This window comes from Prionailurus viverrinus, chromosome B4 (assembly GCF_022837055.1).
Source record: "Prionailurus viverrinus isolate Anna chromosome B4, UM_Priviv_1.0, whole genome shotgun sequence".
NCBI classification, from domain to species: domain Eukaryota; kingdom Metazoa; phylum Chordata; class Mammalia; order Carnivora; family Felidae; genus Prionailurus; species Prionailurus viverrinus.
In genome coordinates, this window is record NC_062567.1 from 31,068,628 (window position 1) to 31,093,004 (window position 24,377).

At 39.4% G+C, this 24,377-nt stretch overlaps 1 long non-coding RNA gene across 1 annotated transcript in view; it reads right to left on the reverse strand.

Moving 5' to 3' along the window:
• Positions 1-20,243, reverse strand: part of LOC125169520 (uncharacterized) — a 36,417-nt gene extending 16,174 nt beyond the window's left edge. Inside the window, exons 1-2 of the long non-coding RNA XR_007153714.1 lie at positions 20,166-20,243; positions 4,003-4,159 (exon numbers count right to left, since the gene is read on the reverse strand). This is a non-coding gene — a long non-coding RNA (uncharacterized LOC125169520). The remainder of the gene's footprint in view (positions 1-4,002; positions 4,160-20,165) is intronic.
• Between the last annotated feature and the right edge of the window lie 4,134 nt (positions 20,244-24,377).

Here is a 24,377-nt window from a genome sequence, read left to right on the forward strand (position 1 = left end):
TTATCATGCATATTGCCCCAAGACTGCTCTAATAACATAGAGCTGATTTACCTGCTTTGTCTAAAGACAAAGGATGGCATGAGCTATCCTATGTCAGCAGCAGCAACAATAGCAGAATTCAACAGACTTCTGGGTTTTGTTTTGGTTTGTTTGGTTTTTTTGAGAGGGGGACAAGTATTGTCTTCTGAAGCAGAGAAGGTTTCTTCAATCTTAATTGGCTTTCCTATTCCTAACATCTTCATTTGCAGGGCATATGGGAAAGTGCTAATTCTGAAAGATTCTGGCAGAAAGATAATAACCAAAGAGGTCATGCTGAAATCCAGCCACATCTTTTTCCCTTGACAATGGGGCCCACATTTTTGTTCCTTGCACAATAGAACAGTCTGTTTTGTTATCAATAATTATCAGCCTAGTCCAACTCTTGAGTCCTGACCTTCTCTGAGGCCCTGGGGACCTACCCCAGCAAAGGGTCATAAGAGACTCTACTGCCTCTCTTAAGTGTCAGGCTAAGGAGTAAGTGGAAAGACTTGTGGCTAAACCCCAAAAATGTGTTCCTTACAGTGTTCAAGGCAGAAGGATCCAAAGTCGTTTTTTAAACTGGAATTGCTTGTAAGGCCGCTTCCCTAAAAGGCAACTCAAATCCTGCCTTTTGCTTGCCCTTCCCTGGCTGCCTGCCACCATGCTGCTACTGAGACTCTCTAAGGGCAAGGGTTCTTCTGGTCCCTTCTCCCCTATCTGAATCCCCTAACTCTCCATTCAGCTACCTGCAGCCCATACAGGATAAAACTGAATGTTTGGAAAGCTTTTCCAGTAACGTTCTATAGGTAAAATGTCCCTAGTTACACATGGTATAACACACAGCCCATACTTTCAGACTCTGGGATGGTACAAGGGCCTCCTGGAGTCACTTCCTAGCAGGCTTAAGCCCAGTCCAGGTCACTTCAGAACTTCTGAAGTTACTATTCCTTCATACACCTCTGTGTTATGATCTTGTCTCAGGCTATCAGATAATTTGGAAGTCAGACAAATTTGGTTATCTACCCTGTGTCCTCCAAGTGGTTGTGATCCACTCAATTAGAGAAGTTATCACAGCCTAAAAGAAAGATGTGCTCACAAAGGACTGTGGATTTCATTTGCCCTGCCCTCTGCAAAGTACATTTTCCTTGGGTTCTATATACTGGGAATAAGGGCTGTGACCCAGGCCTCCTATGTGAAAACCACACCTCACCACCTTTCTCACACTAGATGCTGCCTTCCTTGCCTTCTTTGCCTGAGCCCTCGAGATGAATATTTTATAGGGACCTATCTAACTTTCCAGGCTCAGGAGTGGTAGTAAGAAACAAAAGTGGCTTTGAAAATCCTTATAAAAGTGAAGCAAATGAAGCACTTAGAATATGAGGGAGGACAGGAAGGGGAATCCATTAAAGGCAATATAATAATACAGATAAAAATTGAAGGGTTGGTAAAGGACATGAGTAAGAGGAATCAGGGTGAGATAATAGGGGTTCAAGGAGCTTGATCTAATAATAACAAGTGAACTACACTTGGTGATTGCCAAGATCCGTAAATGGAGAAAGGCAGAAAAGCCTTCTGTTTGCCATTGGAAGGAAGGAACTAATCCCTTTGGAAAAGGAATGGGTTCTAAGAGGGTTGAAAGAATTGCTCCAGACACCACATGATTTCCAAGGAGTAAGGGAATGTAAACCAGCAGCAAGAGCAAGTCACTACTGTGCATGTCTGTTCTAGTTGTGCTTCTGGCTCCCTGTGTGGTCCTAGATCTGTCATTTCTTTCCTGGATTCTTTTTCTTTCTTTCTTTTTTTTGGAGAGCGCAAGTGGGGGAGAGGCAGAAAGAGAGGGACAGAATATCTAAGGTGGGCTCTGTGCTGACAGGAGCGAGCTTGATGTGGGGCTTGAACTCTTGAACTGCAAGATCATGTCCTGAGCCAAAGCCAGACATGAAACCAACTGAGCTACCCAGGTGCCCCTGCTTCCTAGATTCTTAAATGTACTGACACATGCTGGAGATTTGGGAGCTATATTTATTAAATATTCTTAGGTCCTGGAGAAAAAGATTTTTCTTATTTATTTATGCTCATCAGCTTATTTATATTTCATGACACCTACACCATCTCTTTGAAAATCAATTATGAGATGTGATCTACATAGAACATGCACCAAGTACCAGATGATGTGGGTTAAGATTGTCAGAGAACATAAGACATTATATATGTGCCAATAGTCTATTTTTAAATCAATGTTCTTTGTTGGAAAGTATTGTAAGGGTTAATAAAGACCTTATCAGAGAGACCTAGGATTTCCTGAACATTGCTGTTTGTGGGGAGATCAAAACTAACTTTCTTAAAAAAGGTCTCCATTTTAACTCAATCATTTGGCCATTCAAGTTTATCTGTCTGTAATTTCTTCCTTCTACAAATGATTTTTTGATGTGGGACCACTTGGAAGCTCTCCTAAATGACACCTAGATAACACCTTAAGTTCAATTTGTGAAGGTAAGTTACCATCTTGAAGCAAAATGGTAGTCAGTATAGGTGTTCAATGGCATAATTCTGTATTCATTCTAAGAAAGACTTACCAAATCATTAGCTTATAGATTAATGGACTGTGAGTGCCACACAAGCCTTAAATATCATGTAACAGATAAGGACACCAAATTACTTGCTCACAGGCACACAGCAAGGTGCAAGGCAAGATCAAGATCTTCATTTCCACTCAAACCCATAGCACTTCAGATTTACTTGTAGATTTCATGATATCATTTAAGATTTGAGTGCTTGTGACCAAATTTAACACTGTGGAAAAGCACATAAAAATAATTTTGATGTTGGTTCAACTTATGATGTAGAATGAAAATGAAAACCAAAAGCAACTTGTCAATAAAAGCCTGACTTTTTTATTGGATGTCAGTGATATCTGACAAATAGTAGAGGTTAGAAAATAAATGTCTTCTAAGAAGAAAAACTTCAATTTCCTATATTAAAAATAACCCACTGGGTCAGTTGGTTAAGCATGCTGCTCTTGATTTCAGTTCAGGTCATGATCTCATGGTTCATGAGTTCAAGCTCTGCATCAGGCTCCATGCTGGCAGTGTGGGGCCTGCTTGGGATTTCTCTATTTCTTTCTCAAAATAAATCATCTTAAAAAAATAATCCATTGAACACTGCCAATATTTTTATAGGTAACAACTGTCCTCACACTTATCAGCAGGATGTGTGACCTCTGTCCCTTTATTTATGTAGTAATATTTCTATAGGTGTTTAAAGTATTTTATCAGTCACTTTTTAAACCCCATTTTATCCTCAAGAAAAAGGATAGGTGGAAGTGAGTATTTCTTGAAAATCAAAGAAAGTCAAAAGGTTTGGTTTAAGATTATTTAGGAAGTATGTTGTGAGTCTGGTAATAGTCTAACTGAAGTGTCGAGGTCAAGGGCCTGCAGTAGAACTAAGACTTTAGAAAGAGGGAAGGAGGGAGGGAGAGAGGGAGGGAGAAAAGCGAGTCTGGGGAAGTAAAGAAAGAGAAAAAGATACGAGGGAAGAGATTGTTTCTTTTCTCTCCTGAAGGCCTCCTAGCAGAATCCATCAACCAAGAGCAGGACAAGCATTGCATAGAGAAATGGGAACACAACCAGTTGGAGATGTTTTAGCCTTGCACACAACCTAAGTCTAATAGTTTACTGAGCTGGTCCCCTATTCAAGTTATACAGTCCTTATTGAACTTTTGGGCTTCACCTTCAAGAGGTCCTCCTTCACTTTCCCTAAGCCCTGAATTCTTCAGGAATTCTGCAGGGCCTGGGATAGCAGCACTCAGTCCCTCCAGGGAGAGAGAAAAAAGCACCTTGTTTCCTGAGCTCTGGTGCTTCATTCCCAAGAGTGGGGAGTACAGAAGGGTGGGAAAAGGGTGAAGATATGGTTTGGGGAGGAAGTTTTCATCTCCAATCCAGAGAGCTTCTCTGGGGAGGAGAGTGATGGTAAATGGAGCCTCACTATTATTTTCCTGTGTTGCTGTTGGAGATGGGGGTTCCTGGCAGCTGGCTTTGGCCCTGGCTTTGGCCTTTGTTTCCCTACTCTCTCCTCTTGGCACAGTCAGAAGCTTTCAGTGTTGTGCTTTCAGGATCACATGGTTCAATCTTTGCACAGCTGCCTGGGGAGAAAAAAAAGAGTGAGAGAGAGACTGAGATGGAGAGAGCACCCATTCTATTCTTACCATGTGTGAGGCTAAACAATTATTATTGGCATGACTAAAAGCCCATCAAAGCATTCTCTCCCTGACCCCTACCCCTAGTTACATAACACACCACTTCTCACTCCATTTCTGGACCATTCACACCCAAATCATCCTCTGCATTCCACACACATGCTTCTCTCCACATTCTTGTCCACCGTCCCCTGAGCACACACACTCTCTCACATCCACAATACAGAGGGTGTGTGTATATATATTATCACACCTACTGAAAGGGAAGTCAACATTTTAATCAACCCAATAATCTCTGCACCTGATGCTGGATGAAGAGTTTGATTTTTTTTGGAAAGTATCAGTGGCTCTGGCAATTTACACACACACACACACACACACACACACACACACACACACAACTGGCCTTTTCCATACCACTTCAAAGTTTTACAGTCTGTGTCCTTAACCCTCTCTCTTCAATATAAACTCATAAGCTCCCTCCTCCTCTTTTCCACTAACACTGCATCTTTCCCACCTGAAAAATTAACACAACCATGGTTTTTCAAAAACCAATCCTCTAGGCCCCCAGTAGTAAGTTTCACCCCTCAGTCTTTCCCACAAAAACTTGACTCAGCCTGCTCTGTTTATTTCTACATGTTTATATCACCAATTAATGGCCTTTATCAGTCACTGCAAGCAGCAACAGCTAAAGTGAAAAAGCGTCCTTGGCTTGCCTCATGTTGCTTCAGGCTACCTCAAACTGGTCTTTACTAGCTTAACACCTTGAATGGCCAACAGGAAATGTGATCTTACAAAGTATGGTTATAAAGTAAGATAGTTCTGGGGCACCTGGGTGGCTCAGTCGGTTAAGTGTCCGACTTTGGCTCAGGCCATGATCTCATGGTCCATGGGTTCGAGCCCCGCGTCAGACTCTGTGCTGACAGCCTGGAGCCTGCTTCGGATTCTGTGCCTCCCTCTCTCTCTGACCCTCCCCTGTTCATGCTCTGTCTCTCTCTGTCTCAAACATAAACGCTTTAAAAAAAATTTTTTTAAATAAAGTAAGATAGTCCTTTAAAAAAAAAAAAAGACTAGTCTTAGGGCACCTGAGTGGCTCAGTCATTTAAGTGTCTGACCTTTGGTTTCAGCTCAGTCATGATCTCAACAGCTTCATGGGTTCCAGCCCCACATCAAGCTCTGCACTGGCAGTGTGGTACCTGCTTGGAATTCTCTCTCTCCCTATCTCTCTCTGCCCCTCTGCTACTTGCACAGTCTCTCCCTCTCCAAAAATAAATAAATAAACTTAAAAACCAACAAACAAACAGACCAGTCTTAGATATTCAAATAAAATTTCACATGATATTGTGATCAGCATAACTGGGATTGATCTTTTACTTCTCAAAGTCATTAGCAGGACATTCATTTAAATGTGTAATTTTTCATGTGTTAATTAAAAACTAGTCTCATTACTTTATAGGTCCAATTCTATATCCAAGAAAGTTTTGAAACATACAGAAGCATAAAGATAACTAACAAATACATAATAAATGCTTACAATGCTTATTCCTTGGTTTATTTGCTGAAATTGTATCTTGTATAGTATGGGGTGACAAACTACAGCCTGAGGTCCAAATCCTGTTTTTGTGCAATCTGTGAGCTAAGGATAACTTTTATATTTTTTCAATGGTTGAAGAAAGCAGAACAGTATTTCATGACATGTGAAATTATATGAAATTCAAACTTCAGTGTCTGTAAAGTTTTATTTGAACATAGCCACACTTACTTGTTTACATATTTTCTATGGCTGCCTTCGCACTACAACAATAGAGTTGAGTAGCTAAGACAGAGACCATATATCTCCCAAAACCTAAAATATTTAGGAAATATTTTAACAGGAAAGTTTGCTGACTCCTGCTCTATGGTATGGCTTTTCAATCCCTAAATATCTCTGGGAAGGGTTCTATATATTTAGGAACAAATTGGGTTTACTAGAAACAGAAACCTGAAATGATAGTGGCTTAAATAAGGTAGGGGTTCATTTTTCTCTCACATAAAAGAAAACTGAAGATAGGCACACCGAGCTGATGTAGTGTCCTGGTGGTCATCAGAAACTAAGTCTTCTTTCTGCTCTGCCATCCTTACTACAATGGCTTTCATCTTCAAGATTACATCATAGTCACATAATGAATACTGGAACCCCAATCATCACATCATGTTCCCAGGAGCGGGAAGTAGAAGGTGGTCAGAACAAAAGAGCAGTACTCCCAGATGAGTTAGCCCTCATTAAACAACTTCACCAGAAGTTCTATCCAAATATTCTTCTTATACCTAATTGGGCAGCTCCATTTGCAAAGGAGTTTGAGCAATGTAGTTCACAGCTGAGAACATTGCCACCCAAATAAAATCAGGATTCTGTTAATGACACACAATAAGAGAGTGGATAATGGTTAGCCAACCAGCACTCTCTGCCCCAGGAACAAATGGCTTCTCCATATCCTTTTCAATATATGCTGCATAACAGTTTCTCATAAACATACGAGGTTTTGTTCAGTTTTTTTTTTTTGTCTTTTTTTAAGCATACATCCTTATTCAGCCTCTTCAGGTCTAGCTCTTTACAAAGTATATTCCACAAATATTGAGTCATTTAGCCCTTACAACAACCCTGAGAATCACAACGATCACCCCTGGAAAACTGAGGAAATTAAAACTCAGAAAACTGAAATAGAATACCCAAGGTCGCTCAAATAAGTAGTAGCATTGGGACTCAAGTCAAAGTCTCCGACCCCAAATCCAGTTGTTTATTTCCACCATATCAAAACTGTACCCAGTTTGATGCCACAGATGCCCAGACCATTCCTGCCAACAATATCCATTATCTCTAGTCTCCTCTCTCAACCAATGTCTTTCTTTTCAATGTCCCCTTCTCCTCTCTACTAACTTGGCATCATTGAAGCCCTAACAATTTCTTGCCTAGACAGTCATAGCACCTCTTTTCTTGTTGTCTTGCCTTGAATACACTTTTTGTTCTATTAAGTTTTGTGTACAGGTCATTTTTTTCTCTACTTTCTTTGTAACAATAATTATAACTTTGTATAATTTTGTAATTAATTAACAGTGATGTAACTTTATTCAACAATGTATACTAATGTTTCAAAAACCAGGCACAAAAAAAATAAAACTATTAACAAGGATGACAATCCAATGTGTGGTATGGCCATCATCCTCTGCCACTTTCCTTAACTTGTGGCTAGGTTTATACATGCCTTAAAAAACACGGACTTTTATTGAAAAGTCACAAGGCTTTTTAACTGACCATGATAGTTCATTATAAATTTACTTTTTCCCAGCTTTATTGAGGTATAATAATTGGCACACAATATTGTATAAGTTCTTCAATGTGTTGGTTTGATATATATTGAAAAACATATATTGAAAAACACCACACTATTAGCTAACACCACCATCACATCACATAATTACTATTTATTTTGTGTGTGTGTGAGAACATTTAAGAACTACTCTCTTAGCAACTTTAAAGTATATAATACAGTATTATTAGCTATAATCATCATGCTGTATATTAGATCCCCAGAACTTATTCATCTTACAAGTGGAAGATGATATTCTTTGACCAACGTCTTCCCATTTTCCCCACACTGCAAGTCCCTGATAGCCACCAGTCTAGTCTCTGTTTCTATGAGTTCAGCTTATTTAGATTCCACATATGAGTGACATCATGCAGTATTCATCTTTCTCTGTCTGAGTTATTTCACATAGCACAATGCCTTCAAGGTCCAACCATGTTGTTGCAAATAGAATTTCCTTCATTTTCATATTCATAGCTGAATAATATTCCAGTGTGTGTGTGTGTGTGTGTGTGTGTGTGTGTGTGCGCGTGCGCCACATCTTCTTTATCCATTCATCCATTGACAGACACTTAGGTTGTTTCCATATCTTGACTACTATGAATCAATGCTGCAGTGAATGTGGAGGTGCAGATATCTCTTTGAGGTGACGTTTCCATTTCCTTTGGATATATACCCAGAAGTGGAATTGCTGGATCATATGGTAGTTCTATTTTTACTTTTTAACTCTGATTTCCATAGTAACTGGACCAATTTATATTCCCACCAACAGTGCGTAAGTGTTCCCTTTTTTCCACATCCTCACCAAATACTCATCTCTTGTCTTTTTGATGATAGATATTCTAACAAGTATGAGGTGATATCTCATTGTGTTTTGGATTTGCATTTCCCTGATGATTTGTACTATTGATCACCTTTTCATATATACGACACTCATTTGTGTGTCTTCTTTGAAAAAATGTCTACTCAGTCTGTGCAGTTCCTCTGCTCATTTTTTTAATCAGGCTGCTTGGGTTTTTTGTTGGTTTTTTTTGTTTTTGTTTTTGTTTTGTTTTGTTGTTTTGATGAATTTTTTTTGTATGGGTTTCATACATATTTTGGATATTAACCCCTTATTAAATATATGAGCTGCAAATATTTTCTCCCATTTGTTAGTTTGCCTTTTCATTTTGTTGATGGTTTTCTTTGGTATAAAGAAGCTTTTCAGTTTGATATAGACCTATTTGTTTATTTTTGCTTTTGTTGCCTTTGCCTTTGGTGTCAAATCCAAAAAAATCATTGCTAAAACCAGTGTTAAAGATTTGTCCTTGATGTTTTCTTCTAGGAATTTTACAGTTTCAGGTTTTGTGTACAAGTCTTTAATCAATGTTGAGGTGACTTTTGTGTTTGCATGTGTATATCCAGTTTTCCTAACACCATTTATTGAAGACATTATCCTTTCCCTACTGTATATTCTAGGCTTCTTTGTCATAAATTAATTTACCATATATGTGTGAATTTACATCTGGGCTCTCTATTCTGTTCCACTGATCTTTGTGTCTGGTTTTTGTTTTTTTTTGTTTTGTTTTGTTTTGTTTTGTTTTGTTTTTTGCCAATACTATACTGTTTTGATTACTGTGCTTTGTAGTATAATTTGAAATCAGGAACTGTGATGACTCTAGTATTGCTCTTTCTCAAGATAGCTTTGACTATTCAGTACTTTTGTGGTTCAATACCACTTTTAGGATTGTTTTTTTTTTCTATTTCTGTTAAAAATGCCATTGAAATTTTGGTAATAACTGCATTGAACCTGTAGATTATCTTGGGTAGTATGGATATTTTAACAATATTAATTCTTCTAATTTTAATGGAATATCTTTTCCATCCCTTTGCTTTCAGACTGTGTGTGTTCCTAATATCTGAAGTGACTCTCATGTAAGCAGCATATAGTTGAGTCTTGTTTTTTATCCATTCAGTTACACTATATCTTTTGATTGGAGAATTTGTTCCATTTACATTGAAAGCAATTATTGATAGATATAGACTTACCTTTGACATTTTGTTAATCGAATTCTGGTTGTTTTCTAATTCCTTTGTTTCCTTTCTTTCTCTCTTGTTCTCTTCTTTTTTGCTTTATATAAAGCTTTTTAAATTTGTAAGTCTATTTTAAGCTGATAACAGTTTAACTTTGATTGCATGCAAAAGCTCTACATTCTTACACTGCTCCCAACCATTTTATGTTGCTGTTGGGGTTTTTGGTTCTGTTTTGTTTTATTTTAAATGTTCATTTATTTTTGAAAGAAAGACAGAATGTGAGTAGAGGAGGGTCAGAGAGAGAGGGAGACACAGAATCTGAAGCAGGCTCTAGGCTCTAAGCTGTAAGCACAAAATCTGACACTGGGCTCTAACTCTCAAACTGTGAGATCATGCTTAACTGACAGAGCCACCCAGGCATCCTTTTTTTTTTTTTTTTTTTGAGAGAGAGAGAGAGAGAGAGGAGACAGCAACTGATCAAGAGGCAGAGAGAGAGACAGAGAGAGAGAGAGAGAGAGAATCCCATGAGGGGCAGAGAGGGAGAGAAAGGGAGAGAAAGAAATAGAGAGAAGCAGGACTCAACCAAAGCAGGGCTCAAGCTCACCTGATGTGGGTCTCCAACTCGCAAGCCATGAGCCAAAGTCCAATGCTTAACTGACAGGCACCCTCATTTTATGTTCTTGATGTCACAATTTTGTTTTACATTGTGTATCCATTAACAAATTATTGCAATTATAGTAATTTTAATGTTTGTTTTTGACCTTTATACTAGAGTTCTGATTTCCTCACCACCGTTACAACATTAGAGTATTCTAAATTTAACTATATATGTACCTTAACCAATGAGTTTTATACTTTCATATTATCTCATGTTACTAATCTGAATCTTTTGTTTTATCTGGGAGAACTCACTTTAACATTTCTTATAAGGCCAGCTTAGTGGAGATGAACTCCGTCAGCTTTTGCTTGTCTGGAAAACTCGTTGTCTCTCCTTCAATTCTGAAAGACAACTTTGCTGGGCAGAGTATTCCTGGTTGGCAGGTTTTTTTCTTTCAGTATCTTGAATATATTATCCCACACTTTTTTAAAAGATTTTTATTTTTAAGTAATCTCAACACCCAATGTGAAGCTCAAACTCACAACTCCAAGATCAAGAGTCACACACTCCACCAACTGAGCCAGGCTTCATCTCACCTACTTCTGGCCTGCAAAGTTTTTGCTGAAAAATATACTGATAGTATTATGGAAGTTCCCTTACACACAGCAAATCATTTTCCTCTTGCTGCTTTTAAAATCCTATCATCTTTAACTGCTGACAATTTAATTATAATGTGTCTTAGTGTGGGTCTCTTTGGATTCATTTTTCTTGGAACTCTCCAGAGTTCCTGGATCTGGAGATTTGTTTATTTCCCCCAGGTTAGAGAAGTTTGTGGCCACTGTTCATTTGAATAGACTTTCTGCCCCTTTAATCTCTCTCTTTTTATTATGGGATCCCTATTTTTTCACTTTATGGTGTCTTATAAGTCTCCAAGCTATTTTCACTCTTTCCCATTCTTTTTGCTTTTTGCTTCTCTAATTGGATGAACTCCAATGCCTTGTCTTCTAGTCTGCTGATATTTTCTTCTAATTGATCTAGACTGATGCTGAAACTCTGTATTAAATTTTTCAGTTCAGTTAGTATATTCTTCAGCTTTATGATTTGTTTGGTATTTTTTTATATTTTCTTTTTGTTGAAATTCTCACTTTGTTCATGCATTGTTTTGACCTTTAGTGAACATCCTTATGATTGTTATTTTGAACTCTCTGTTAGGTAAACTGTTTATCTGTTTCATTAAGATCTGTTTCTAGAGTTTTATCTTGTTCTTTTGCTTGGCACATACTCCTCTGTTATTTTCTTTGACTCTCTGTGTTGGTTTCTATGTATTAAATAAAATAGAGACCTCTCTGCATTTTGAAAGAGTAGTCTTCTGTGGGAAATGAACCTCATCAATTAGCCTGACCAGTGCTCTTGGTTGTCTCTCAAATCTTTGTGATTGTCCAAGCCACCTTCTTTGCACTTAGTGGCTCCCAATAGTTGAGTTTGTGCCAACACCTGTCAGTATCCAAAGGGGATGATCACAGTCAGTACATAGATATAAGCTATTTGACGAGACTGGGTGCATTCAGGGTGGTATGGCCGTAGACACATACAGGCTATTTGGAAACCAGTCAGGTAGCAGCTGAGAAAATGTATAGTTAGGCTCCTTCCAGGGAGAAACTGGAAAGTGGGCATTTTTGTCTCTTCTCTGCTGGGCCCTGATGTATAACCATCCATGAGACTTTGGTCCTGGGCCTATTAAGAACTTCTCTGCTTTTGTTGTTGTAGGTGGTGGTGGTTTTTTAGCAAGGGCAGAGGGGTTGGGGAGGGCAGAGGGAGAAAGAGAATTCCAAGAAGGGTCCACACTCAGTGCAAAGCCTGACTCGAGGCTTGATCCCACAACACTGGGACCATGACCTGAGCAGAAACCAAGAAGCAGACATTCAACCAACTGAGCCACCCAGGCACCCCAGAACTTCTGTGTTTTTAATAATACCATGGGACTCCTGAATGGATGCCCCCATTGGTCTTGAGAGCCAGGTGATCTGGGGACCCATTCCTCAGGTGGCAGCCACAAAAGCTGGAGCACAAGACATACACACAAGCTCCTTCCAGGGAGAAACTGGTGACTTTAGCAGACTAGAGGAAGAAGACAGAGGAGGTGTCTGCAGGCTTTCCCTGGTCTCTGGAAAGGAATGCGGCTAGCTCCTAGTTGTGTGCTAAATTAGAAGCTTTTAAAGTATGCAAATAGACCTCTTTCATGGAAAGACTGAGAGATGGGCATTTCTGCCTGCTCCCTCTGCACTGAGTCTTAGAGGGGGATAGCCAGTTAAGAACTGCTTCATTTTGGCACCTAGGTGGTTCAGTCAGTTGAGCAGCTGACTCTTGATTTTGGCTCAGGGTCATAAGATCAAGCCTTGTGTCAGGCTCTTTGCTGAGCATGGAGCCTGCTTAATATTCTCTCTCTCCCTCTGTTCCTCTTCTCTGCTCACTTTCTCTCTCTAAAATAATAAAAAAAAATTTAAGCAAAAAAAAAAAAAAAAGAAAGAAAGAAAAGAAAAAAGAAAGAACTGTTTCTTTGTTTGCTACTGTCCTGTGGGACTCTTGAATGGAAGTCCATTGGCTATCAGAACCATGTGATCTGTGGACCCATCTCTCAGGTGGCATCCATAAAAGTGAGGTGCAGACATGTATATAAGCTTCACCTAGGGCATATGGTGATTTGGAGCAAGCAGGAGGTAGAAGGCGAGGGAGGTGTCTGCCAGTTTCCCTGGTCTCTGAGGATGATGGCAGTCAGCCCCTAGATGCCTGTTAAATTAGAAGCTTGACCCAAAGGCAGCAGATTTTAAAGAAAAAAAGTAGATGGACACTATTCAGAGAAAGGCTGGGAGACTGGCAGGTTTTGCTGGCTCCCCTGCACTGAACCCTGAGGTGATAGCAAGAAAGAGGGCTCATGTCTATGAATGACTGCTTCTTGTGGGTCTCACGGACTCAAGCCCCATTGCCTTTGGAGGTAGATGTTTTGGGGGTCCATCTACCGGGTAGAAATCTTAAAAGTTGGGGTACTAAATGTTCGGTCCAAACCCTTTACTCCTCAAAGAGAAGCTGGGAGTTAGGGGTTCCCTCCTGATTGTATGGCACTGTGCTGGTGGTGGAATTTATGATGAGAGTGTATCTCAGCCTTTCCTATCCATTTTGATGTGGGCATTTCTTTTTTTGACTGATGTATAGAAATTACTCAGCCAGTTCTGGATTATACTTCCAGAGGGTATTGCTCCATGTGTAGCTCTTCATTTGGTGTGTCCATGGGAGGAGGAGGGTTCAGGAATCTCCTATATCATCATCTTTAAAGACGACTCCTGAAAAAGACTAAATTCATTCTTAAAAAGTAATAAAAAGTACAAAAAAGTATATTCACTGAAAAATAAGTCTCCTTTTCATCTCTGTGTCCAGACAACCAGCTCTCCTACCCAAGACAACTCTTGCTTTCCAAATATACTTACACAGGTAGTCTATGCATTATCCCAGTACATATATCTATATACATGCATATATATATCTGTATGATATTTTATTAGCATAAATGGTAACATATTATATACACCATTCTGCATCTTACTTCTCTCACTTAACAGTATATCTTAAGGTTTATTCCACCTATAGCCAGGTCTGTCTAAAACTCAGATCTTAACTATGTTACTATGCTACTTAAAATTCTTTAGTGGCTCCACATTACCCCCGCAGAATGAAATTTATGCTCCTTAGTTCAGCTTCAAGGTCCTCTCTAACCTGGCTCCTCCTAGTACTTCAATTTTCTCACCCACCATTCATTCACTGATTCCTTATGTTCTAGTAGTCAAATTGCTTATAGCCTGCCCTCATACTCACTGTGCTCTTTCACAAGTCAGAGCCTTTGCAATGCCCTTCCCACCCTTCTTCACCTTAATTACATTTATTTACCCTTCAAGATAACTCAGATATTCCTCATCCATGAAGCTTTCCCCTTACTCCCAGCCTTGTTCAAGGACTCCTGCATACTTATATCATAGCCGTAATTATATTAGATTCAACATATCTGTTTATGTATACATTTTCATCATGTAACTGCTCAAAGCAAAGATTACCATTTTGGTTCATTTTTGTATCCGCAGAGTCTAGCATCATGTCTAGCATATCATAAAAGCCAAACAAATATTTATTGACAAGAACTGATTTGAACGATTAAACCTCCTCTGTGGTAAGGTTAGAATCTTTTTTAAGGCTGAGAATCAAATGAAATGTACACATTTCTAGAAATAGTGAGTTGTGACTCATAGTTTGGGATGCAGCTATAAGGAAACCTTCTTGAAAAGTTGATTTAAACATGTTGAAGGTGAAAGACAAATCTTGCATTGGAAATGGCTACTGGGTAGGAAATAAGGAAACCTAAGAAACATCAATTAAAGGAGAGAAGGAGGTGAAGGAGGAGTGCAGCAGGCAGAGGTATTAGGACCTAAACTGGGCATGCTGGGAGTGAGATAGCAGGAGGGCCTTGTGATAGTATTTTCTAGTGTAGGGTCTTTGTTCACTAATAGGCAGCCTGGGTGTAAATAGAGAAGGACCCTGCACACTGCAAACTCCATAGTTCCAAAATGACCTTCTTTTCTCTACTCTTCACTTCCTGATGAAAGAGTAATAATAACTCTTTCAATGTTCTGGAGAAAAAAGATGAATTCTCACAGTATGAGTAAAGAAGATGGGTATTGAACTAATTATCTATAACTGTGGTTACTGCTCCTCCTGAGGGATGCAGGTGCCACAAGCATTGATGGCAGGGGACACCTTCTTAAAGAGGTCAGGAAAGGCTTCCCTGAGAAGTCTCAGCTGAGACCTGGAGGTTGACTAGGAGTCAGCCAGGCAAACGATGGGGTGGGTGAAGGGGGAAGAAATATGTTTTATGCAGAGGGAAAATAATGTGTAGAAGTCTGAGGAAGGAAGATGTGAGGCTTATTGGAGAAAATAAATAGTGGTGAGGAGTGAATGGCAGAAGATAAGGCTGTGAAGTAGGCAGAGGTCCCATCAGACCGGGCCAGAAGGATTTTGTACTTTATCCCAAGAGCATTGAAAAGCACCTTAAGGTACAGAAGAATGATGTGATTTGTGTTTATAAAATATCACTCTTGTCCACCTACAGATAAATGAATAGCACCTGGGTGGCTCAGTCAGTTCAGCATCTGACTTTGGCTCAGGTCATGATCTCACAGTTCATGGGTTCAAGCCCCATGTCTGTCTCTGTGCTAACAGTTCAGAGTCTGGAGCCTGTGTCGGATTCTGTGTCTCCCTCTCTCTGCCTCTCCCCTGCTTGTGCTCTCTCTCTCTCTCTCTCTCTCTGTCTCTCTCTCTCCACCCCCCCAAAAAAAATAAATAAACATTTAAAAAAACAGATAAATGAACAAACAAAATCTGGTGTATACCTACAATGGACCAATATTAAGCCTTAAAGAGGAAGGAAATTCTGACATGCTACAATGTGAATGAACCTTCAGGACATCATGCTAAGTAAAATAAACCAACACAGAAGGACAATTTTGTATGATTCCACTTATATGAGGTACCTAGAATAGGTACCTAGAATTCATTGAGACAGGAAGTAGAATAGTGGTTTACCAGGGCTGGGTGAAGACAGAATGGGGAATTATGGTTTAGTGGGTACAGAGTTTCAGCTTGGAATGATGACAAAATTCTGAAAATGGCTAGTGGTGATGGTTGTAAAACATGGTGAGTGTATTTAATGCCTCTGAATTGGACACTTAAAAATGTTTTAAATGATCTCAAAGGACTCTGAATACCCAAAACAATACCCAAGAAAGAAAAACAAAGCTGGAGAGATCACACTTCCTGCTTTCAAACTATATTGCAGTAATCAAAACAGTATGGTACTACCATATGGACCAACAGTACAAAATACAAAGCTTCCAAATAACCCTCCACCCCAATATATGGTCAGATGATCTTCAATAAGGATGTCAAGACCATGCAATGGGGAAAGTTGCTTCAACATATGGTGCTGGGAAAATGGATATCCACATGCCAAAGAGTGAAGGTGGACCCTTACCTTACACAATATGCAACAATCAATTCAAAATGAATTAAAAACCTAACTGTAAGGCCAAAAACTATAAAACTCTTAGAAAAAATACACAAGGGAAAACTTCATGACATTGGATTAGGCAATTATTCCTTGTATGTGACACCAAAAATACAGTCAAGAAAAGCAAAAATAGGCAAATGGAACTACATTAAATTTAACTTCAGTGCATCAAAGGAAACAATCAACAGAGTGAAAAAGCAACGTATGGAATGGAAGAAAATATTTGCAAATCACATATTTGATAAGGAGTTAATGCCATATATATATGTGTGTGTATATATATATATATATATATATATATAAAATTCCTATAACTCAACAACCAAAAAACAAGCAGCCTGATTTAAAAATGGGCAGAGGGAGTGCCTGGGTGGCTCAGTCAGTTAAATGTCTGACTTTAGCTCAAGTCATAATCTCATCTCATGGTTTGTGGGTTTGAGCCCTGCATTGGGCTCTGACAGCTCAGAGCCTGGAGCCTACTTCAGATTCTCTGTCTCCCTCTCTCTCTGCCCCCTCCCTGCTCATGCTCTGTCTCTCTCTCAAAAATGAATAAACATTAAAGAAATTAATAAAAATAAATTAAAAATAAAATAAATAAAAATTAAAATGGGCAGAGGACTTAATTAGGCATTTCCCCCAAAGAATATATTCAAATGATCAAAAACACATGCCCCTGAAAAGATACTTGGCATCACTAATGATCAGGGAAATGCAAATCAAAACCACAATGAGATATCCCCTCATACCTGCTAGGATAACCACCATCTAAAAGGGAGGGAATTCACAGAGTTAGAACAAACAATCCTCAAATTTGTATGGAATCAGAAAAGACCTTAAATTGCCAAAGTAATGTTGAAAAAGAAAAACAAACATGGAGGCATCACAATTCTGGATTTCAAGCTGTATCACATAGCTGTAATCATCAAGACAGTATGGTATTGGCACAAAAACAGACACATAGATCAACAGAACAGAAAAGAGAACCCAGAAATGGATGCACAAACATATGGCCAACTAATCTTTGACAAAGCAGGAAAGCATATCCAATGGAAAAAAAGATAGTCTCGTCAGCAAATGGTACTGGGAAAACTGGACAGCAACATGCAGAAGAATGAACCTGGAACACTTTCTTACACCATACACAAAAATAAACTCAAAATGAATGAAAGACCTAAATGTAAGACAGGAAACCATCAAAATCCTATAGGAGAAAACAGGCAGCAACCTCTTTGACCTCAACTGGAACAACTTCTTACTTGACAGGTCTCTGGAGGCAAGGGAAACAAAAGCAAAAATGAACTGTTGGGATCTCCTCAAGATAAAAAGCTTCTGCACAGTGAAGGAAATAGCCAACAAAACTAAAAAGCAACTGATGGAAGGGAAGAAGATATTTGCAAATGATATATCAGATAAAGGGGTAGTATCCAAACTCTATAAAGAACTTACCAAACTCAACACCCAAAAAACAAGTAACCCAGTGAAAAAAAATGATCAGAAGACACTTTTCCAAAGAAGACATACAGATAGCTAAAAGATTACATGAAAAGATGCTCAACATCACTCATCATCAAGGAAACACCAATCAAAATCACAATGAGATACTCACCTCACACCTATCAGAATAGCTAAAATTAACAACTCAGAAACAACAGATATTGGTGAGAATGCAGAGAAAGGGGAACACTTTTGCACTGCTGGTGGGAATGCAAACTGGTGCAGCCACTCTAGAAAAGAGCATGGAGTTTCCTCAAAAAATTAAAAATAGAGCTACCCTATGACTAGGCAATTGCATTACTAGGTATTTATCCAAATACTGATTTGGATAAGAGGCCCATGCACCCCAATGTTTATAGCAGCTCTATCAACAATAGCCAAACTATGGAAAGATCCCAAATGTCCATCAACTAATGAATATATATATATATATATATATATATATATATATACACACACACACACATATACACATACACAATGGAATATTACTCAGTGACCAAAAAGAATGAAATTTTGCCATTTGCAACAACATGGATGGAGCTATAGTATATTATGCTAAACGAAATAAGTCAGAGAAAGACAAATATCATATGATTTCACTCATATGTGGAATTTTGTAAACAAAACAGATGAACATAGAGGAAGGGAAACAAAAATAAGATAAAAACAAATAAAAACAGAGAGGGAGGCAAACCATAAGACACTCTTAAATACAGAGAGCAAACTGAGGGTTGCTGGAGGGGAGGGGGGGATAGGCTAAATAGGTGATGGGCATTGAGGACACTTGTTTGGATGAGCACTGGGTGTTATATGTAAGTGATGAATCACTGGGTTCTACTCCTGACACCAAAACTACACTGTATGTAAACTAACTTGAATTTAAATAAACAATTTTTTTAAAAGGAGGGGAAAAAAGCAGAAAATAAGTGTTGGCAAAGACATGGAGAAATTGGACCCCTGTGAACTGTCAATGGGAGTGTCAAATGGTGCAGCTGCTGTGGAAAACAATACAGAGATTCTTCAAAAAAAATTGAAAATTGAACTACCATATGATCCAGCAATCCTACTTCTGAGTATACACCCAAAGGAATTGAAAACAATCTCAAAAAGATATTTGTACACCCATGTTCACTGCAACATTTTCCACAAAGGCCAAGAGATGGAAGCAACTTAAATGTCCATTGATGGAGGAATGGATAAAGAAAAAATATATACATATCATGGAGTTTATTCAGCCTTAAAGGAAAGAAATTCCTTAAAGAAGGAAATTCTGGGGGCACCTGGGTGGCTCAGTTGGTTGAGCGTCTGACTTTGACTTGGGTCATGATCTCACAGTTCGTGGGTTCGAGCCCCGCATCAGGCTCTGTGCTGACAGCTCAGAGTCTAGAGCCTGCTTCAGATTCTGTGTCTCCCCCTCTCTTTCTGCCCCTGCTCATGCTCTGTCTCTCTCTCTCTCTCTCTCTCTCTCTCTGTCAAAAATGAATAAACATTAAAAAAAAAGAAGGAAATTCTGTCATATGCTACAACATGGATGAAACTTGAGGACATCATGCTAAGTTAAATAAGCAAATCACAAAAAAAGAAAAATATATACTGCTTGATTTCACTTATATGAGGTATCTAAAGTAGTTGAATTTCTGAAAACAGAAAGTTGAATGGTGGTTGCCAGGATCTGGAGGAAGGGCGAAATGAGGAGTTGTTGAGGAGTCAATGGGTTCAGAGTTTCAGTTTTGCAAAATGGAAAGTACTAGAGATCAGTTATACAACAATGTGCATTCAGTTAACACTATTATACCATACACTTAAAAGTGTTTACAATGGTAAATTTTGTTATGTTTTTTACCACAATTTTTTAAATAGTTAAAATGGTAAGTTGTATGTTATATATATTTTACCACAATTAAAAAAGAAAAAAAAAAGCCATCACTTTTTCTACAGGATGAATTCAAGGGAAAGAAAAGATTAAGTGTTTGGTAGGTCCAAGCAAAAAGATGATGGTGGCTTATACCAGAAGAGTTGAAAAAAGTGGACAAATTAGATATATATTTTGGATGTGTCTCCTAAGTGAAAATGTGAATTCCTAGAGGGAATGAGCACCATATTCTTTTTGTTTTATATCCGTACACTGTATTCATAATATATCATAAATATTGATACATCACCTCTAGAAAGTTGCTACAGAAAAATCATGCTTTGACACATAGAAATGAGGATTTAATGACTTTTTCTCACAAAGTGATTTGCCAAGTAGGTCACTCCATAGTAGAGCTTTGGGGGAAAACTGAGGTCTTCTCTATTAAATAGGAAGGTTCTCTGGTCTGCCTGTTGGAGTTCACAGGCTTTCATTAGGTCAAGGGAGATCCTATGGTAGAATAAAGAAGAGCTTCTCACCTCTGAGTGAAGGGGTGGCTAACAGATGCAGTCGCTAAATGATGTTGCAAGGAAACAAGTAGAAGATAGGCTTGTGAGCTAAACCTGCCATGAACAAGATCAGTTCTTCTCCCTGCATGTCACAAAGAGGTCATCAAAATATGGAATGCCTACTGTGTTAGCCAATCAGATAAGGACTAGAGAACAAGGACAGAGAGAGGAGTGGCAAATGGTGGTCCTAGAAATCCCAGGAGGGAGAGGGAATGGAGGGGTTGGCACAGGGAGCCCAAAGGTTTTTCCTAGATCAAATAAAATACCAGGAGGGGCTGCAGATTTATTTGAAGGCTTCATCTTCCTTATGTGACACCATGCTTCTGACTTTCAGTATTCTGAAAAAGAATCCAAGCAAATATATATATAGGCTTTTCTATATATACATATATACTGTATATGCTTTTGTATAAGTATGTGTATAGTTTAAATCTGCTTGTTCAGGTTATATATCTGCTTATGTGTATGGTATGCCTGATAGCCACACATGAGGGACAGTGCATCTACAGAGGTTGGTATATAACAGTGTGTGTATGTGTATGTATTAGGCAGGGATGTGGGGAAGTTAGGGCTTTGAGCTGACATTTGACTGCGTTTCTGGGCAAGAAGAAAAGCAAAGTGAGCACATCCTTGCTGGCAGCCCTCCAGCTACATCATGATGTCAGCCATAATCTTGCCACTCTCAGCCTTCTTCACAGTCCCCTCACCCTGCTGATGGGGATGATAATCCCCATTAGCCACTGTCTGATTAACCAGGCTGGGGTATCTGTCTCCCAAGGAGGGAATTGAGTGAGGGATCCCTATAGGTAGCTCAGCAATAGAGAGGAGAGATGGATACCAGGGGAGCTAAGCCACAGGCAGCCGATGCTTCTGGCTACCAGGTGCCTTTGTCTCTTACCCCCAAAGACCATTCTTTTAATGATGAGACATTTAATTCCATAAGTTTTAGACTCAGAGACAGGATTGCTACTTCTCTTCATTCAAGATCTCCCATTTCTCCCCAACTCAAATTCTCTGCCTCAGCCTGCTCTTTGTCTTCTGAATACACCTGGAGATTTTCTGCCTCCAAGTCTCAGCTTGTTCATTTCCTACCCCAGAATACAGCTCTACACCAACACCCTCATTTCCAAACACTGTGTCAGTTCCCTTCCTCCTAAAAGCCTTCTCTCACCACCCAGGTAAGAGTGAGTTCCCCTTCTTCAGAACTCTTCTGATCCTTGTTCCCGTCATTCAACCTCCACTGGCCATCTGCATCTCAAAGTTAGGGTTAGTTCCCTCCATGTGAATGCATCACATTTCCTCAAACTAGATTATAAACTCAGCTCTCTCATCAAATACTCTGGTGTGCCCAATCAGAGGCCCTGCTCTCACTGTTTTCTTAGTCCTATTAAGTGTCCATAGGGTATGTTTCAACCAGATAACCCCCAGTATCTGTTAAATTGCCCTTAAAACACTGGTGTAACAAAATGATAAAACAAAACACACCTTCTGACCATACATGGCCCATGAACAATTTGTAACCCCTGACCTAAGCCAAAAACTAATCAACTGAGGGTTTATTTTTCTTATTTAGGATACTTCAGGAAGACCAGAGTCTTCATTTATTAAGTTCTTTACTCAAAGTATTAAATCTCAACAAACTTCTTTGGAAAATCATTTGTAGGGTTTTGGTTTTGTTTTTGTTTTTTTTCAGTCTACAAAATCACCTCTTGGAACAGGTGAATATTAGTTTGGGAGCCAAGATCCTGGGTTCTATCCTTAGTTATCCAATATGCTTAACTATCTCAGGGTTGATAGGCTAGTTTTGGAATGATTTGAACCCTCTGCACTGTTCTCCTTTGAGCTTCCTGATTTTCTTTTCCTCAAGCATCTCTCTTAGGGGTTAGCCTGGGTAACAACGTCATCTTACTGCTGGAACTCTTACTCTGGACACAAAAAGCAGTCAGGATTCATTAAGGATGAAGTTTCTGATATCAGAAATGTAAGCTTTCCTTTCAATGAGTCAATGCTACCTCCTTAGGAATCTGAACTGGAAACCCTTGGGGGTTGTGGTTACACAAGAAGATTCTAAGTCTGCCGGGGGGCATAGCTTTTCATGTAGACAGTGATACTGAAGACTATTGGGCAGACAGGCAAGAATCCTCCCTCATGGGAATTCTGGTTTATTTCAGGCTGTCAAGGTCCAGAGTGGAAGTGACCAGGGTTTTCTGAGCAGCCCAGGTTAGGAAACCCCACTCTGTAGGGAGACCTTGTCAAAGGACCTCTATGTTATATCTGTCTTGACTTCAAACTGTGCTTGAGATTACCTTTTGCTTCACACTAACACATCACCTGATGGTCAACTCTGTCTAGAGTGGTTCTACTACTGTGACCAAGACTGATCTCCTCCACTGACTCTGAATTCTGTCTGGCTCTATTCCCTTACTATGATGAATATACAAGTACTTGGCTCTTCCATACTTCTTATGTTACCTGCAAGTCTGCATTGCACCTACCAAACACAGCCCCCTGGCAGCCTCCCTGGATCAGAACAAGGAATAGAAAGTGACAGAAGACTGAAGCTCTCCACTTTACCATTTACATAGTTCTGATCAAAAATTGAGTAGCATTTGTAGCGAGGAGAGCATAATGAATAGACTTATCAAATCACTATGCTGTACACCTGAAACTAATGTAACATTGTGTGTCAACTATACTTTTAAAAAATCAAATAAAGGAACAAACTGATAAAACTATTATTATTTATAACTAAAATAAATAAGAATTTATAATAATCCTTTACCCTTCCATAGGACTATTAGAATTTACAAAGTGTTTTCATGTGCATTGTCATTTGATCCTCACATATTCCTGCAAAATGAGGGGAACTGGTATTTCTATTCCTATTTGACAAATAAGGAAATATGCGCATTAGAGAAGTTGATTTGCTCAAGTTTACACAATTAATAGGTGGTATAACTGGAACTCAAACTTAGGCTTCCTTGTTTTAGTTTAGGTCTAAAGACATTTTTGAAGTATCTTTGGTGTTCATTTATCCTTCCTCTTTCTGCTACCTGTAACAGGTCCAGACAGGGGTGGAAGATCACAGTGCTCTATGAGTGATCCCTTATGTTTGTACTCCATCTGGCTTTTGTCTCAGTGGATTTGGCTAAGTCCATGGTAGAATATTGGCTGTTTCCAGGCATGTAGGCTCAGTGTGTCCAGGTAGAGAAGATTGTTGACTTGCTCATTTATTGCTTCAAGCCTGGGAGCCTCTCCCAACTCTTCAGTCCCAAGAGGCCTCCTACACTAGAGAACATTCACTGATATGGGGATTTACACAACTTCAGATAGTGTGTTTGGTGCCAGTGACTTGGCTGGTTAGATTGAAAGAAAGGGGCTGACTTCTAGCTGTGTGGAAACTGCATAAATGAAGTTCCCATGGGCACACCCTCTTCCTACCCTTGGGCTTAGCTGTGTCTAACAGGAACAGAAGAAAGAGATTCGAGGCACAGATCTGTCCCCCTTCCACCCTGGATTCAACAAAGCCATAGCAGGGCTTGGTCCTAGCCCTATCACCGCCTGACCTGGGATGTCATCATCAGAAAGTTCCCATTAAGCATCTACCAGTAGGTCAGAGGTGAAGAGTCATTTCTGCAACACCATGCCCTTGAGCAGCTACCCAGGTTTTCCTGTTTTGCAATATCATGGGGTGATTCTAATTATCTGCTGGGGGAGGGAGGTTGGTGAAGAAACAGGAAAAGTGTTAATAAATTCTCCAAAGCTAAGTTTATTAAAATTCACATTGACTTAAAAATAAGTATATACCATCTGGCATTTTTAGGAAAATGGAGAAGGGTTGGATCTGGGGAGGAAGAATTGCTAAGTGGCACAAAAACAGGCTATAACTGCTCCAAACAGATGTGAGTCACTTTAAGGAGCTCAGTCTTGCGTCTTTCATTCCAAAGCCCTGAACCACGCAGAGTTGGGAGCAGAGTTGGAAGCAGAGTTGGAGAGCAGCCAATCCCAGAAAACTGGGGTGGGGAAGGAAATACAGTGGGGAGGTTTCTGAGCTGGTCTCCAGGGAACAAAAGGAACAATGGAGAGAGGAGGGGCAGAGGAAACTCTTTACCACCTGGTGTCCTGTCACCAAGAAGACAAACTTGCTTGGACTTTGGTCCCTTAGCATCTTGATTAAATACA